We start from the raw sequence: 18,283 nt of genomic DNA, 5'->3' as shown, positions 1-18,283 counted from the left end.
TGTAACAATGCATTTTACAGCTGATCCAAGAGGCTTTTCAAATTGTGTATTGAGCATAAGTAGGAATATTTTCTCAATACATAAAGGACTTCTCTTTACACATCTGGAGATTTATAGCTATATTTCACAAAGCTGTGTTATAGTCCCTGTTTAAGAGCAGCTGGTGAGACACTTCCTGTTTGAAAATGGGTCTGTACTTAAGTGCCATTTTTTGCTACTTTGTACTTTCACTCCACTACATGTATTTAATACCTTTAGTTACTTTACAGATCTGGATGAACGATGTGAAATATAATCAAGTGTTAAATCAGACTTTAGTTCCACCTGGAGTAAATTCACAAGCTACCCTGCAAAGTCATTGAAACTAGCTGCGCCTTTACCAGCTTTAATAACACTTTAATGATCAATCATTATAAAAACATATCTATTGTTCTGAAATGGACCAATGTTTTGGTACTTTAACTATATTTTGATGCTGATACTTTTCTACTTTTACTTGAGTAACATTTTGAATGCAGGACTTTTACTGTACAGTAACAGAGTATTCCTACACTCTGGTACTTCTACTCAGTTGTTAAGTCAATTAGTTTGTCATTCAGCACAGAAACAACCTAATACACTACTTCCAGTATAATTCAATGAACACACATTGAAATATAACCTTTGACCTCATTCACACAGTACAACTGAAGTATTCTTAGACATATTGTGTGTGTTGGGACGTACTATGAGATTGCACATTTGTTCACTGTCTCATAGCATATTTTAGTTTACTCAGTGCAGACAGGTTGTATTGAATCTTGCAGACACTGCCCTTATTTTAACCTCTTATTCCTTGAGCCAACTCCCTGTTAGAGAACGTGCTATTCAAGCATTGTGTCGCTAACAGGTGAAGGTATGTCACCATTGGTTGACAGTTTGAAAGGTTGAGCTATTTTGATTCCTTACTATGTTATCATTAAATAATGCCAGATTAAATTAGAATCTAATACAAAAAGTGGTCATATAAATTAGTTACTATTTGTTTCATCTGTAGAACAACTGAACATCCACAATTTGCTGCCTTTTTATAGGAGATGTATATTTGTACTGCTGTATTTCTTGGTTTCAAAGAGTTGTTGTTGTTGGTAGAAACCACGGATTTGTGTCTCTTTTTGTCGTCTTTCAGGCGGTGGGGGGTTGGAAGCGCAGTCCGTCGTCTCGCCCCTCCAGCAGGGCGGGGTCAAGCGAGGATCTGCTCTCTGATTCGGCGAGCGTGGCGTCCGACATCAGCGACTCCTCCTTCAACTTCAGCCTTCTGGGGAAACGCATGCTGGCTCCGCCCACTAAGGTAACACACCTGTTCAAAAGTGGTCTACAACAGGGGGAGAGAAACAAGTCAAATCCCTTGCAAGCGTACACATACTTGATACATTGATTTGATCACTTTGGGGGGGATTCAAGTCCATCTGAAAGGACAGAGAACAAGAATCCATTGGTCGATGTGATTGCTCTTTTATCCCATAATTTAAGTCGTTTTAAAATAGTTTTTATGTTTTATAATAGTTTATTTTATTTTGCGTATTGACTGGTTAATGTGCCATTTCGTTTGTGTTTTACGACCGCTGTATTCCTCTGCCTGTGTTTTGTTTTGTGTTCATTTGTTGTAACTTTGTTCATGCTGCCCTCTTGGCCAGGTCACTCTTGAAAAAGACTTTTACCTGGTTAAATAAAGGGTATATAAATTGACCTTGATACTGATTTCTAGTCACACAGCTCCACCTGCAGACCAACACACTAAATGAAACTGATATTATCTTATTATTAACTTACTTTATGTTTCATGTTTTGGTCCGTTAGAGTGCTATGAGGAACATGTCAGGTGTGAAAGCTCCACCTCTTCAGAGGAGGAGGGTGACGGAGAGGAACAACACATCCTCTTCCTAGGGCATATGGCACTCTCAACTCTTTCCAGCACATGCCGGGGCCCTGCCTGCCAGTAGCTTTGCCGATATCTGTGTTGATAGGTAATAGATTAAGAGCGGTAAATCAGCTTAGAAACAGGAAGTGCTCAAACGTTTGTGTGAGGTTATCAAATTTAGCAGTGATTCCATGTCAGCCACAGCTTGTCACAAATGTTTTTACTGATAGTGTATTTAACAAACTTAAACTAGCTTTATTAAATGTCAGGTCTTTGGCAGGAAAAACATTTTTAATCAATGATTTTATCACTGAGCACAATCTGGATTTTATGTTTTTAACGGAAACTTGGATTGAACAAAATAACAGTGCAGCTGTTCTTATCGAATCAACCCCTCCCAACTTCAGTTTTATGAGTCAGGAAAGAATGCATAAGAAAGGGGGTGGAGTTGCTATTTTGTTCAATGATGCCATTCAATGCAGGAAGACATCTTATGGGGACTTTGCTTCTTTTGAATATGTGGCCCTTCAGCTGAAATGCTCCTCTCGAGCTCTGTTCCTAAATATCTATAGACCACCCAAATACTGTGCAAGCTTTTTTGATGATTTTACTGAACTGCTGTCTATAGTGTGTATTGACTTTGACCGTCTAGTCATTGTTGGTGATTTTAACATCCATGTTGACAACCCCCAGGACAGAGGGGCTAACAAACTGTTTTGTGTTCTTGATAACTATGGACTGACTCAGCATGTGGCGGAGCCCACGCACAATAAGGGGCACACTCTGGACTTAATTATCTCAAAGGGTCTGAATATCTCAAAGGTTGTGGTGACTGATGTTGCACTCTCTGACCATTCCTGTGTTTTCTTTGAGAGCTCTATTTCTGTTCACAAAAATGTTCAGAAAGAGGTAACCACAAAGCGATATTTAACTGAAAATACTAGGGAAATGTTTACTCATAATTTTTCATCCACACTTGCCCCTGTTAACATCTCAGTAAATGAGCTAGTAGATCATTTTAATTAAAAAATGTAAAATGTTATAGATACCATTGCTCCAACTAAGGTAAAGGAAGTGATTAGCAAGAAAATATCTCCATGGAGAAAGGCCATGACCGTGAGAACAGAAAAAAGAGAGTGTCGAAAAGCTGAACGTAGATGGCGAAAAACAAATCTCCAGGTTCACTTTGAAATCTATAAAGAGAGACTTGGCCTTTATAATTTGGAATTGAAAAACGCACGACAGTCTTTCTTCTCTGACATCATAACCAAAAACAAAAACAACGCACGTGCCTTGTTTGCTACCGTCGACAGACTAACAAACCCCCCAGTGTCAGTAGCCTCTGAATTTCTATCCACCAGGGCGTGCAATGACTTTGCCTCCTTCTTCACTGACAAAATTCAGAAAATTAGACAAGCAGTCAGTGCCTCTGCATCAGGTACAGGAAATGTGTTGTCCCTATGTCCACCTAATATCAATTCAAACACCATGACACAATTCCATCAGATTAATGGTAAAAACTTAGAGGACATTATTCAACTTCTGAAATCCTCCTCCTGCTGCCTTGATATTATTCCAACAGGATTTTTCAAAGATGTTTTTCCTTGCATGGCCTCAGATCTACTTCATATAGTAAACACATCTCTTCACTCAGGTATTTTTCCAGAGGCCCTGAAACTGCAGTCATTAAACCGCTCTTAAAAAAGAATAATCTAGATGCTTCAGCAATGAACAATTACAGGCCAATATCAAACCTGCCATTTCTAGGTAAAATCATTGAAAAAGTTGTATTTCAACAGTTGAGTAACTTCTTGCATTTAAATAACTCTTTGGATGTGTTCCAGTCAGGATTTCGTCCAAACCACAGCACTGAGACTGCTCTTGTAAAGGTCTTCAATGACATCCACTTAAACACAGACAGTGGCAGAACTTCAGTGTTAGTATTATTAGATCTCAGTGCTGCGTTTGACACTGTTGACCACAACATATTACTAGACCGACTAGAAAACTGGTTGGGACTTTCGGCAACAGTTCTAAATTGGTTTGAGTCCTACTTAAAGGACAGACAAAACTTTGTTTCTATAGGTAAATACACATCTGAGTTGACAAATATGACATGTGAGGTACCTCAAGGCTCCATCTTGGGGCCTCTTCTCTTTAACATCTACATGCTACCACTGGCTCAGATAATGAAAAACAACAAAATAAGTTACCATAGCTATGCGGATGACACACAAATTTACGTAACAATTTCACCAGGAGATTATGCTCCAATTCAAACACTGAGTAAGTGCATTGAACAAATCAATGACTGGATGTGTCAGAACTTTCTCCAATTAAACAAAGATAAAACTGAGGTAATGGTTTTTGGAGCCAAGGCAGAACGTATAAAAGTTAGCGCTGAGCTTCAGTCTGCAATGTTCAAAACAACAGATGAAGCCAGAAATCTAGGTGTAGTCATGGACTCTGACCTGAGTTTCAACAGTCACATTAAAACAGTTACTAAATCAGCCTACTATCACCTAAAGAATATATCTAGGATTAAAAGACTAATGTCACAGCAGGATTTGGAAAAACTTGTCCATGCTTTTATCTTCAGTAGACTGGACTACTGTAATGGTGTCTTTACAGGCCTCACTAAAAAATCTATTAGAAAGCTGCAGCTGATTCAGAACGCCGCTGCTCGAGTCCTCACTGACACTAAGAAAGTGGATCACATCACTCCTGTTCTGAAGTCCTTACACTGGCTTCCTGTGTGTCAAAGAATAGATTTCAAAATACTGCTGCTGGTTTATAAAGCTTTGAATGGTTTAGGCCCAAAATACATTTCTGATCTACTGCTAAATTATGAACCATCCAGATCTCTCAGGTCTTCAGGGACTGGTCAGCTTTCTGTCCCCAGAGTCAGAACTAAACATGGTAAAGCAGCGTTCAGTTATTATGCTCCAAGTATCTGGAACAAACTCCCAGAAACCTGCAGGTCCACTGCAACTCTTACTACTTTTAAATCCAGGCTGAAGACTTTTCTTTTGCCGCTGCTTTTAATTGAACTATTCACATCTTAAACTGCACTGTAACTTTTAACTTTTATCCATGTATTTTTTCTTTAATGTTTATTTTATTATCTTTTCTTTTTAATGACTGATTTTAAATGCCATTTTCATAATGTCTTCCATTTTTGTAAAGCACTTTGAATTGCCTTGTGTTGAAAGGTGCTATATAAATAAACTTGCCTTGCCTTGCCTTGCCTTGCCTTGCCTTGCCTTCCTCGTCCTCAGTGTCCAGCTTCAACTCCAGCATCTCTCTGTCCCCAGCCAAAGGTACGCTGACATAATGTAAAGAGTATCCATGCTGTGTGAGGAACTTACAAAACTACACCATTGGCAAAAAAATCTGACCACTTTTCCTTAAACTAAGTAAAAAAATGCCATGGGGTTAAGGGAAAAACGTGAAAGATAATTCATCAGGACTAAAGCTCCTTACACACCAAGCCGATTTTTGCCGTCGATAGATGTCTGGCCGTCGATGAGCGTCCTGTCGCCCTACTCAGATTGTTGTGTCCCGCCCCGTCGTGTCTTTTCGGCCGTGCCGACACCTTCCGCCGCGGATTCGACATGTTGAATCGGGAGGCTGTCGGCAAAAGGCCGTCGGCTACAGAAATCACTCTGATTGGCTGTTCAGCTAGCGAATCAGTGCATGAGAAGCGAAACGGAAGTGAGGGACCCAAACAAACGATTAAGAAGGCAAATCTGAGATTTCATTTAACTCCAGCTCTCGACACAGGTTCGGGAAAGCCCCATGAGCTTCTCGCTGTAGAGTGAAAATGGAACGCACACGCTATATTTGTTGTTTGTTTATATCATGCAGTCTGTTCTTCTTCTCTCGGTGTATCACGCAGTCTGTCTTCCGGTTGTTGCCTCTTTTGAATGACGAATACACACTACCGACCCGCCCTGCTGGTAAGGAGAGTTATTGCCACTCACGCATGCGCAGTTCGTACGTGCTGCTTGGCCGTCGGCTGAAGTCTTTGCGGTGTGTTCCAGTGCGACTGTTGGCCAAGACGCAGGAGACGTGAGGCGACACAACAGTCGTGTTCTTTGGTGTCAGATTGGTGTGTAGGGGCCTTTAGGGAAAGAGACTGCACTGATAATGGGAGATGGGAGGAAAACATTACATTACAACATATTTCTTGGTTTAGAAAAAACTACACCCTTTGATGGTTTCCTTTAGGAAAATGAAACTCAAGCTAATGAGAATGAGAAGAAAATACGGTCTCACTCCTGTAAAGCAGCAGCAGATGAAAAGTGACGTGCGTCTGGGTGAGGAAACAACCATTTTTCAAAGATGGACTAACAACAGAGTTTCTAAATACTTTCCCCTATGCTCTCTTATCACGGTCTTTCCTGCTGGCTTTATAAACATAGACAAATAAAGGTCTTCTTTTCCAAGGTTGGAATTGAAATAATGTAAAAGGAAACGTTGCTTACCCTCTTGTCCACTCGTATTAATCAACATGAATCCCGATTAGTATGATAGTATGAAACTGTTTGTATAAATAATACTTTCACTACTTCAATTCAAACATGTTGCGTTAATTAAAGCCTGGGAAACACCATGAAATGCTCTTTAAATGACCTAATTTGATCAAGATTTGACAGTTCCCAAAAACATATAAGCACTTAAGCAAGTTATGGAATAAGTTGTAAAATGCTTAATAAGCACAGTGGCTTATACGATCTTTATTTGTCTGTCAAAGTATTTAAAAAAGAAAATGTTGAAGCTCAGGGTGTCCGCGGGGTCTTAAAAAGTATTAAAAGTTGATGAATCAATTTAGCGAAAATGAAGGCTATTAAAAAGTATTAAACTGCATTTTCCAAGGTATTACATTTTGTAGCTTGTTTTCAATAAGTATATCAATGGTCCAAAGAGGTTGTATTCTACAGTGTGCCTGAATGTAATCATTGCGTAGGTGTGTAGTGTGATTCTGTGTAGTTTATTTATGGCATCCCGTTGGATGTGACGTCATCTGAACAGGACATCTCACGCTCACTGCTTGATAGCGCGCGAAGGTCCGTTACGACGCCGGTTGCTAAGCAACATCGTTATGGGGAAATGCAAGTTTGCGTCCAAATGGTTGGAAGATAAGGAGGAAGGACAATCAATACTGTATATAGTGAATGTGAGGTAAAGTGTGTCGCCAATGTAACCGGTTAAAACTCGAAGTGGCGATGAGGTCTTAAAATGTATGGAAAGGGTCTTAAAAAAGGTCTTAAAAGGTTTTACATTCGTCTTCAGGATTCCTGCATATACCCTGAAGCTCTTTCCGTATCGGTTAGAGAGACCGAACAGCTCTTATCATGGCTGCCATTTCAGGTTCATTTCTCTCTGTTAGAAACCTTCCTGCGAGGAAAAATACTATCCGACTGTAACCCTGTTGTTGTGTCTCCTCTCAGGTAGACTGAACTCCTCTCTGAGCGGCCCCGCCCCCAGCAGACCGGCCAATCAGAGGCCGCCCTCGTCGCTCCACCATCAAACACGGAGCCAACATCTTCCTCCACCATCGCTGACCGCCGCTCGATGTCTCTGCAGAACAGGAAGCTGTCCGAGGTGGAGCGCGTCAAAGTGGTCAGATCCACGCCGCTGAAGAGGTCCGATTCCACGCCGGTGCAGCTGACCCCGTTAAGAGAGGGTTGGAGAAGAGCACCCGGCCTCTGAGCGCTCTGAGGAGCAGATCCAGACCTGAGGCGCTCGTCCTTCTGACACCAGGCGGAGGATTCAGAGGAGTCCGCAATGCAGACGGTGAGAGCAGTTTTAATAGGAGCATCAGTCAAAGTCGACTTTATTGTCTATCTTTCAGTTTGTGTGTACAGACGGAGAGATCAAAATAACCGTTTCCCACAATCCTGAATACAAATATATATAAAAATATGTATATCCAGGGTTCGAGTTACGTGGGAGCCAATGGGAGCTGAGCTCCCATAAGGAGGGGCCTGAGCTCCCACGGACCCAGTAAATTTAACATCTGTGGGGGTCGCTAATATACATTACCAACAACCATTATTTTGATCACAAATAATGCATTTTTCAATGTAATGAGTATTATTTACGTTAACGAGGTAAATAGGCAAACAAAACAACGTTTTCCAAAAGAACTACGCATCGTATTCTCTCTTGAATGACAATATGCCTGCACTTCACCTCTAAGGTGCGCAATAAAATATTGCGCAATCTATGCCTGTGAGGCTGTGAACGTGCTGCGCGCGCCCGAAGAATGAACCGTTATATCAACAGACATTCAAATATATTGACAGGATACACACATACATACTATGAGTACCGTAGGCTAGCAGACGATTAGCATGCCGCCCAAAAAAAGGCCACTGCCGCCGACGGGGTCTACAAGCCTGGCTAGTTTTGGTTTTCTCACAAAGAAACAAAAAACAGCTTTTGACAACCAAAATGCACCTGCTAGCGTGACAACTAGTACTAACCTTGCTGCTACGGAGGATGCTGTCTTTGCTAGCGGACCTGATGCTGTTGAATGTGGGACCACCAGCACACACGTAGAAAGTTCCGAAGCAGAGCGGTATGAGGAGGCAGGAGGTACTGCTACAGAAGGACCGCCACTTAACTGGGGACACAATCAGTGGAGATCCTGGAAAGAAAGAAACCCCTGGCTGTTTTCAAAGGAGGGTGGTCTTGGATGCCTCGTCTGTAAGGAAACCAAGACTCTCTTACTTTCGGAGAAAAAATATGGAACGCATTTGGCGGATGCCTGGATCAATGGGACTGTGAGTAGCCCTGTGCAGAAGCAGTTGCGAAATTTTTTTTACATACACCGCGACTCTATTGCTCATAAACGAGCTGTTGAAATAGCGGAGCTCAAACTAAAAGAAGTGCTTCCGAAGAAAGTTGCAGAACTCAGCTCCAGCATGTTTAATGAGACAGCTAGTTCGTTCAGGGCAGCCTATACTGTCGCTAAAGAAAGGTTGCCTTATACAAAATTGAATCCCATTATGCAACTTAATGAAATGAATGGTGCGACAGTCGGCCCTGCTCACAGATCCGATCATTCATGTGCCCAGATTGTAGAGCACATTGCACAAGAGATGAAAAAGACATTTATTTCTAATATCAAATCACTTGATTCCCGTATTAGTCTAACACTAGACGAAAGCACAATTCATGGACGCGCATACATGATTATTTATGTCAGGTGCGATGTCACTGGGAATGGAGAATTGGACAATGTGTATTTTGACATTGTTGAACTGGACCAGGGCACTGATGCAGAGTCGCTGTGTAGCGCACTGAAAAACAGCCTCCAGGCGGGGGGAATGGATGAAGAGTTTCTTCGTAAAAACCTAATTAGCATAGCCACAGACGGTGCTGCCGTGCTAACCGGGAGACAGACTGGACTCATAGCCAGGCTGAAAAAGGATTTCCCTCGTCTTCAGGCAGTTCATTGTCTAGCTCATCGTTTGGAATTAGCGGTGAATGATTCATTGAAGGCTGTGGCAGGCTGTAATCATTTAGAGTTTTTCCTCGCTAAACTCTATTCTCTTTACCACCAGTCCACGAAAAAACGCCAGGGAGTTAGAGGAAGCGGCTGCGGAACTGAACATGCAGATTCTGAAAATCGGACAAGTCTTTACAATTAGATGGGTTTCCAGCAGTTACAACACTGTCAAAGCTGTGCTGAAGGACTTCCCAGTGTTAGCACATCACTTTAAATCTGCGAGTGAAGATGGCTCACGTTCTGGTGCAGAGAAAGCCAAGTACGCTGGTTTACTAAAGCATCTGACATCCACTGGATTCCTCACTGATTTAGCGACAATGAAAGACGTGTTACGTGAACTACAAAGTCTCTCTCTGAAACTACAGAAACGCGACACGTCCCTGGTTGATGCAAGCCGCTACATACATCAGACGATCGAGGTGCTCTCTGCCACGAAGGACAACGATGGGAAAACTGAACTAAAAGTCAAAGCGGGCATAACAAGCGGCCAGTTCAAAGGGGTTGATATTAGAGAACTCAACCTAAAGTAAAGAAGTCCCAATTTTACCAGTCAATCATTGATAATCTCACCAGGCGTCTTCCCGATAGTGAGCTGGTAACTATGTTGAAGCCTATGGATCAGCACTTCTGGCCAAAAGAGAGGACAGAGCTTGTTCTGTTTGGAGAAAGGGAGGTGGGGAAGTTTGCTAAACTTCTCGGAGAGTCCGCAACTGAAGCTGTCAGTGAGTTCAGAGACTGGAAACTACAACAACAAGGCAAGGAACATCAGGGTAAAACCTTGAAAAGACTGATAGTGGCGAGCAACACTGTTCTTCCGACATCTGCAGAGTGCGAGAGGGGCTTTTCTGCATGCAATGACACCGACTGTAAGACCAGGAACCGGCTGCGAGCCAGAAGCCTCAACGCATTGTTGTTTGTGGATTTAAATGGGCCTCCTATCAACAAATTTGACCCTTTCCCATTCATCCAATCGTGGATAAATAAAGGACATCGGACTTCCACATCATGGGTTCCAGGACCGCGACCACAGCCTGCTGAAAACAGACCACTTTGGGCTATTTTATCTGCGTAAAGGTATGGGCGTGTGTGTGTCTGTGTCTGTCTGTGTGTGTGTGTGTGTGTGTGTGTGTGTGTGTGTGTGTGTGTGTGTGTGTGTTTGTTTGTTTGACCACGTAATTAGCAGTGAAGTCAGTCTCTCTCTCTCTCGTTTTATCTGTGAGAGCTAATTTTTGTATTTTCTTTATAGCTCTTACGTTGTTATTGATTGTGTACGAGTTCATGTGTTTGAGCATGCGCAGTCTGTCCTGAAGTTGTGGAGAGAGTAAAACGTAATAAACGGAGGCGCTGTTTGTGACGCTCCACAAGTACAGAGTTCCTGAGTTTTTGTGATTTTGTAATTATCTTTGAAGCCCTAACACATCAGACACTAATTGTATACTCACAAGGGTGTGCAATATATACCATCAGTTGGAGTCTGCACCTCCAAGGTGCGCAATACATTATTGCGCAATCTATGCCTGTGACTGTGCGTGCGCGCCTGCACGCACGCGCGCATGCGCTAGTTTTAAAGACCCCCATAGAGCTCAGTTTATAACTCGAACCCTGGGTATATCCTTTTGATACACACAATCAAGACACATTTATACATATGCACACATTAAGACATACATAAAAGCACAACAATCAATATATAGAAAAAACAGTCACTTCAATATGTTTGTATGTATGTTTATGTTTCTCATTCTGCCTGTGATGCAGCACCTCTTTTCACCCTCTGTCTGAAACCAGAGCCCAGTTTGCTCTGATTGAAACTCCCTCTGGAGGGAACACACTAGGGCTGTGCGATTATGGCAAAAATCATAATCACGATTATTTTGGTCAATAATTGATATCACGATTATTAAATACGATTATTCATTGACTTTGAAAACATCCATTTATTGAACTTTAAAACAAATACAAATAATAATTTGAACAGTATCTTTTTAACTGTTGATTACCCTGAACGTATAATTCAACTGAAAAACCAATACAAAAATAAATGATACATTTAAATAAATAATATCAAAATAATAAATACCAATAAACAAGATCAACAAATATTTTGGAGCGCACTTCCACAAGCTACTAAACATATATAAATATGATAAATACAAATAAATGAGACCAAAATTAATTAGATCAAATATGTTGCAGTGCACGGTCACAACCTAGCAAAGCTAAATAATTGTTTTTTTTCGATTATGTTGTTTTCGTAATTGTGGCAGGCCAAAATCGTGATTGCGATTAATATACGATTAATTGCACAGCCCTAGAACACAGGGATTCTAGCCTTTTAGCAGACTAAAAACCTGTATAACAAACTACTGGAAAGAGCAAACTCCCAAAAAGCAGAGTAGGGCCGCTTCAAAGCGAGCTAATCACCAAGAGCAGACTTGATGCTACGCTTTGACACATTATTTAGCAGATATATATAGACCTATTTCATTTTCCATTCCCTCTTCTTGTATGTTTTGACATTCAACAGGACTGTAATAAAGTAATCAAAATGACTGCATGAGACCAAATGCAGAATTCAAAGCTGCAGCCCTTTCTGTTATACCGCCACAGAACCTCCCTGTGGTAAATAAAGACACACTTAATGTTTGACTTTAGAAAGTTTAGGAGTAACGGTTCTGGTCCTTACCTTTTAGAAATAATCGGCTTGAATTTAAATGTCTTTGTTCACACCAAATAAAACAAAGTCTTTATTCTGTTTCACGATCTCATTGTGTTCTTGTTTTAGCTCCAGAGGTCTCAAAGATGTTGAAGCCAAAGGCGCTGACGTCAGTGAGCAGCGTGGACAGGTAGGTGGCGCTAAATACTCCTTTTTAAAAGAGCAGCTTTTACCATCATCTGTCCTGTTACTCTGCTGAGTCTAGATCTGAAGTAGTTTCACATTTCCGATATTACGTCATATCGGACGCAAATCTGGATCAGCTCCGTTGTAGCCCCCGTTTTTAGAGATTTGGGTACGGAGGAAAAGAGAGAGGGTTTTATTTTCTGACACTGCATGAGTTCCCCGACACACCGGGGACACATGTTTATGTATAAAGATATCAACAAGTGCATTTTCCATGATAGGTCCTCTTTAAAAATAATCAGATTTGAAATGTACTTCTGTGTTGCGATCGCGTCTAAATGTGTTTTGGGGGAAACGTCCGGGCTGCAAAGTAACCAGTACGTTAAGAGCCTTTCAGTTCCCCCCAACAATTTGTATTGAAATAAATCAACATGGAACCAGTAATCACTAACTTTGTTTCCCCCGGCCCCTTATCGGAGAACACCCAGCTAGTAATAAAAAGTCTTACATTTGAGTATGACCCAAGCCCCCAGGAAGTGCGCCGGACTCAGATGGAAAATATTCGTGCTGGCCAAACGGCGGTACTACACTTCCTTTTGGTTGCCAGGCCCAGAAACACTTTTTCCCATTGACTTACATGGGGAAAGAGTGGTCTGTAAATCGTTGGATAATTTTTTTTAAACTAAATAAACTACCCAGTATGAACACTTGAATAGCCCTTATTAAAAACATTCGTTCCTCAAGTTGTAAACATGTGCTAATAACGTTATTCTGTGAGTTATTTCCCTCTGCATTATGAACGCGCATCTAACCCACGGGACCGCGCCGCCCGGCACGTTCATGTTACGTGTTCAGCACTACATGCGTTTATCTTTACCCATGGATGCACAATAAGAACGGACCCATATCGCCTTACTGCCAGCCCACGGAGCTGTAATAATGGATATATTGCACATGTTTGCTGTAATTCATCATTTGTAAAATATTATACTACATGGGCTGTATGATTAAATCTTGTACCGTAAATGTTGTATTAAATAAAGTTAATATTACCGACGTAGATTAACGTCCCTGTAGCTTCTTATTGCACTAAGAAGCTTATTGCACTGTATATATATACATATATATATATATATATATATATACATATATATACAGTGCAATAATTCTTTCATGCTAAATGAAGCTCTGTTGCTTGGATATCACTAGATCCTGTTACAGTGTAATATAAAAGTACATAACGATTGATGTGTAAATTAGCATAATTACTAGCTAACCGCTAACTGCCGCCTCGTTAATATCAAATCTATCATAATAACAAATTACCACCATTACCATGCTGTCATGAACGTGCGGTGCTGTTACGTGTACGCAAATTGACGTGCTTGATGTGAACGAGCATTTTGGGGGGCATGGTTAAAGTTGCGCATGCGCTATGAGCGCACATACGGGTACTTCTCAGGCATGCCGGGTAATCTGTGACGTTTCGCTCTCTCAAAAGTTGGGCCATTTTATCATCATGCGCGAATGAGCAACTCTCATAGGAATGAATGAGGCCCCGCCTCCCACGCTGTATCCAGTTCTTATTATACATCCATGGTATGACCTTGGGCAGATCATTAATCATTTCCCTCTCCTTCTTCTCCTGTAGTCTCCAGAAGTCCTCCGGCCCTCTGACGCCCCCTGCTGTCCGGTCACTGCAGGTGAAACCTCAACGTCCCTCTGCCCTCCCGACCCCCGTGAAGCGCAGGATGTCCTCCATCCCCGTCGCTACGCCCACCACCAAGAGCCGGGCCAGCAGACCGCCGTCCAACCCCGGCTCTGACCCCGACTCTGACCCCGCCCACACACCCTCCTCCACCAGGAGGGACAGGAGCTGCTGGTAAGGCTGCCGTTGACCAATAGGAACACCCCTTGTTATATATATATATATATATATATGCCGTTAATAACTGTGCAATATATACCTGGCTGCTAAATCCTCAGAACTGTTACAGGATGTGTATTTTGTAAATTCTTATTTTCTTATATTTTTTTATCTTTACGTTTTTTTGTACGCATGCTTCTTAGTCAACATTAAGCTGTCTTTGGCTCTTTTCTGCTGTCCCCTCTGTGGGACTAATACAGGTATTCTGATCGCTGCTTTAAACCCCATACAGAGGTCTCAATGGACACATTTTAGAAATGAGATGCTGCACAAGTCATGTTGGTTTCCCCAATTTCTCAGGATACTCACTAAAGTAAATATTGGACCCATTTGTCACGAGAGAAACAAGAACCATCTTACTTCTGACACTAAAATGGCATTTTATGACATGTCTCAACAACTTCTCGCGAGATTTGGCAACACAGGGAAGGTTTCTCATTTCTCTAATTCCCCTCCTCGACTCCTATCCTCGTGTCTTAGTCCCGCCCACAGGAGATGCGAGCGGAGGAGTCGAGGAGGGGAACCGAGGAGAGAGGAGGAGCACGGTAGTGAACTGTCAACGGGGGGGCGGGGCGCACGCTCGTGAACTTTTAGCGCCGTGTTATGCATGCTCACTGCACCTCGCGGGAGCGCGCAGAGCGTAAATCCAAAACTCAGACATTTCAATGATCTGTACGACAAAGTTAGGTTTGGAAACGGTATCATTTCCTTTTGGCGGGCATGCATAACACCGGAGCCTTGCTGCGGGGAGACTTTGGCGCTGTTCCGAGTTTGTTCTAATCTGTCAAAATGACGGACTGCTTTCAGATTTTTCCGTCATTGTTAAAAGAAATCTGTCATAGACGGAAAATATTCGGTTAACGCGACCTCTGACACACACATATTTATATAAATATATACAATTTCAGAATCAAACAAGTATGAGAGCACTCTCATAATAACGTAACACGATCAGAGTCTTGATATATCCCCCCCCCCCCTTCTCTGGTCGCTACAATGGGGAATCTCACTCAATTTAAATTACGGCCAAAAGTTTTATTTACAAGTATTAAAGGGGACCTATCATGCAAAATGCACTTGTTGATGTCTTTGATGTGTCCCCGGTGTGTCAGGGAACTCACGCAGCATCAGAAAATAAAACCCTCTCTCTTTTCCTCCGTACCCAAATCTCTAAAAATGGGGCTACAACGGAGCTGATCCAGATTTGCGTCCGATATGACGTAATATCGGAAATGTGGACCCACGGCCCTATCAGAAAGTTGCTATCAGAAACAATGCCCGACTGTTTTGGACGTAATATGGTCAGTGTTTACATTAGCAGAGTGATATATATTATACACACTGCTCTGCTTTCTGCACGGACCTCACAACTGTAAACATTGGGTCGCGATGAAAGCAGTTAATAAAATAATATCCAGGGGATGCATGCAGAGCTGTCATTGGCTGAGATAAGTCCGGCCGTGCCACGACTCTTTTAAACATCTCTGTTGCCGGAAATACATCCGCGGAGGACCCATCAGTGTATCCTCGATCATAGCTCCTCCAGAGAGCCTCCTCGATCCTCGATCCTCGGTCCTCGATGTGCATTTAGAGAAATGAGATGTCCTTCAACATGGCGCGCTGAAATCCATTTCCGGGTCACAACCGGAGGACCGAGGAGTCGAGGAGGGGAAATTAGAGAAATTAGAAACCTTCCGGGTGTTAACATTAGGCTTCTTTTTTGTTTTAGATTGTTTATGTTCGCACCACCAGATACCAAAGCAAATTCCTTGTATGTGTTAACGTACCTGGCAATAAACTTGATTCTGATTCATGTTGATTAGCTGTGTGTGCCCATTTAAGAGACAGAAAGTGTATATCATGTCTTATGATAAGTGGAATTGGCAAATTTCTTCTTGAGAAAATAGAAACATTAAATATCTTCGGACTCATTCGGTTGTTTGTTTTGGTTTTTGTAGCCCCGCCCCCGTGGAGATGCAGGAGGCGGAGCCTGTTGAAGTGCCTGTCATCCAGCCTTTCTGCCTGGAGGAGGAGGAGCTTCCTGCTGCCCCGCCCACCAGCTCACCACATTCCGACCAATCAGAGAGCACAGAGGCTGGAGCACCGAGTCAGGGCCAATCAGAGTGTACAGTTCCTGCAGCACAGAGTCACAGCCAATCACAGAGCACAGTTCCTGCAGCACAGATTGAGAGCCAATCAGAGAGCACAGATCCTGCAGCAGCGAGTGAGAGCCAATCGGAGAGCACAGTTCCTGCAGCACGGATTGAGAGCCAATCAGAGCCCAGCAGGAACCTGATCGAACCTGAAACTAAAGAGGAGAGCCACCACAAGACACAGGAGGTCAGAGGTCACGCAAAAATAAAAACACACACACCTCATATAACTCAACATTTCTTCTGTTTTCAACTGTATTTATTTCTGCCTTTTGTGTGGCAACCAATGAGTGTCTGAGAGTTCACAGATCTTCTTGTTTGACCTGAGAGTTCACTTCACTTCTTGTTTCTCTCCTCAGTTTCTCCTCCTGGATCTCCCCGTTCCGACGCTGCTCCCTCAGGAGAAGATGCTCATCGACCTGAGCAACACCCCCGACCTGATCCGCACCAGCAGCAAGTCCTGCTCCAACTCTCAGGTACTCACACATTACCTTTAGCTGACGCTTTTATCCAAAGAGACTCCCAATAAGTGCATTCAACCATGAAGAAACAAACTCAAAGCAAGATACATGTGCAGGTACATGTCCTCTCTATGAGCCCAACTCGATTAAGTGCTACTCCGACACATCCCTTTACAATATTATATCCACAAACACAAAACCTATAATGTAAAAATATTACACACACATTACATTTAGGGCTTTTCTGCATAGGAGCCCAAATTAGGCCAGGGGCAGCACTGCAAACACCTAGCTATAAATAGTCAAACCAGAGAATCTGATTCGGCTGCTGTGTTTGTGTTTTTTAGATATATGTATTTGAGTTGTATAAATAAACAAAAAAACTGAAATAAAATAACCTAAGAAGCGACCGTTTGAGTCGGAAGACAAAGTAAATGTAATTTTAAAGCATTTTTTATGCGTTACTTTAACTTCTGTGTGGTTTAAAAAAAAACACACCCGGCACAAATTATTCTTATGTTTTAAAATATCTCTTCAGGGGAGCTTTAATAATAATAATAATAATCTTTATTTGCATATATTGGACTTGCAGTTCAAAGTGTAGACGGTAGACATCTCCTAGAATACTCACAGAATATATCACATAGAATACAGTTACAAGTACAAGACATAAAACAAACTTAAAAATAGCAAAGAATAGACATAATAGGTACGACGTGCTTTAAAAGGAGGATAGTGCAAATACAACAAAGTCAGGTGACAGGTTAAAAGGCAGCAGAAAGCAGGAGTTAGCTTCCTAAAAGGCTAAATTGTACAAATATGTTCTGAGTCCCTGATGACTCGAGGCATTTTGTTCCATAGCTTTGAGGCATAGTTTAAAGGCCAATCTTTAAATACAGTGTTTTCTCTCAACCTGTGTTTATATAAATCTCTATTTTCCTGCAGCTGATCGACCTGACCTCTCCGCTCATCAAGTGGAGTCCTGAAGACAAGAGGGAGAACCACGCTCCGCTCATCAACCTCTCCTTCTGATCTTCCTCTTCGTCCTCTTCTTCCTCCTCCTCAGGATCTTCCGTAAACTGGACTCTTAATTATTATAATTGAGTAAAATGACCCCTAAAGTTTTTATCAGCGTAGCCTTAACTGAGTATTATGTTTTTTAAATGGTGAAAATATTCAAAGGTTGCAGAAGGTGTTTCTGCACCGGATTGTATTTCTATTGTCTCAGTCTTGCTCTTATTGATGTCTGAATAAATGTTGATTATGTCACGGCTGTTTGTTTACTTTCTGTGGTTATAATATGTCCTCTTTACTTGATTGAGGTAAGAGTTAGGTAGTAAAAAACACTCAAATATATATTTAATAAACCTCCAATCAAAGATTTTGTTGTAAAGATCTGGCATTTGAAATGATGAAAAATTGAAAAAAATGGTCAAATAATCTCAGATATTTTTATTTTTCCAGCAAAACAAACTCCTGTA

At 41.8% G+C, this 18,283-nt stretch overlaps 1 pseudogene; it reads left to right on the top strand.

The window, feature by feature from the left end:
* Positions 1 to 185: 185 nt before the first annotated feature.
* Positions 186 to 18,071, top strand: LOC117470718 (annotated as a pseudogene).
* Positions 18,072 to 18,283: the final 212 nt, after the last annotated feature.

Source organism: Trematomus bernacchii, unplaced genomic scaffold (genome assembly GCF_902827165.1).
Source record: "Trematomus bernacchii unplaced genomic scaffold, fTreBer1.1, whole genome shotgun sequence".
Taxonomy (NCBI): domain Eukaryota; kingdom Metazoa; phylum Chordata; class Actinopteri; order Perciformes; family Nototheniidae; genus Trematomus; species Trematomus bernacchii.
Note: the sequence above shows the minus strand (reverse complement) of the source record. Positions and strands in the feature narration are given on the sequence as shown.